Source organism: Alligator sinensis, unplaced genomic scaffold (assembly GCF_000455745.1).
Source record: "Alligator sinensis unplaced genomic scaffold, ASM45574v1 scaffold274_1, whole genome shotgun sequence".
NCBI lineage: Eukaryota > Metazoa > Chordata > Crocodylia > Alligatoridae > Alligator > Alligator sinensis.
This window is the reverse complement of record NW_005842124.1, coordinates 1286840-1287402: the sequence shown is the minus strand read 5'-3', so window position 1 is coordinate 1287402 and position 563 is coordinate 1286840. Positions and strand designations below refer to the sequence as shown.

Below are 563 nucleotides of genomic sequence, written 5' to 3'. Positions count from 1 at the left end.
GTTCCCTCCCGGGGCCTCGCTCGCCCCGCCGGGCAGGGCCGGGCACGTCGGCCGCACCGACCTGCTGGTTGGTTTTTACCTCTGTTTTCCCGTGCCTCGGCTGTCCCCCTGCTGCGTAAGGAGCGGGCAGGCTCAGGCCCGGGGGCACTGAATGGTTGGGGACCTCCCCGCTGGAGCGGAGCCGCAGGGAGACTGGCAGGGAGCGGATAATCCGGGATTGAGAAGGAGCCCGACTAGCACCTGGCAAACAAGGCAGGAGTCACACCTTCACAAGCAGGGCTCAGATCAGCAGCGTTGAAATGCTGGTCTTTTAAATGGGCGCTGCCGAGTCTCGGGCTGTGTAGGAAAGATGTAGGTGGTTCTGCGATTCAGGACTGCCACGAAGTATCGGGTGGGTTGGGTCTAAATTGCATTTCTTAACCTTTGAATGCTTGACTTGGCAACATCATTGCAGGTTTAGCTTGTAAACTAGGTGGCTCTAAAGTGTTCATCTTTGCACAAGACTTGGGATTCGTCATTGACCCCCGGGAGCGAGCGCCCTCCAGACAGTTGCCTAAAGTGAG

At 58.4% G+C, this 563-nt stretch overlaps 1 protein-coding gene across 1 annotated transcript in view; it reads right to left on the bottom strand.

Moving 5' to 3' along the window:
- TMEM171 (transmembrane protein 171) overlaps window positions 1-335 on the bottom strand; it is an 8065-nt gene extending 7730 nt beyond the window's left edge. The window contains exon 1 of the mRNA XM_006024907.3: window positions 80-335. The gene's annotated coding sequence lies outside the window, so the exon portion shown is untranslated. The remainder of the gene's footprint in view (window positions 1-79) is intronic.
- Window positions 336-563: the final 228 nt, after the last annotated feature.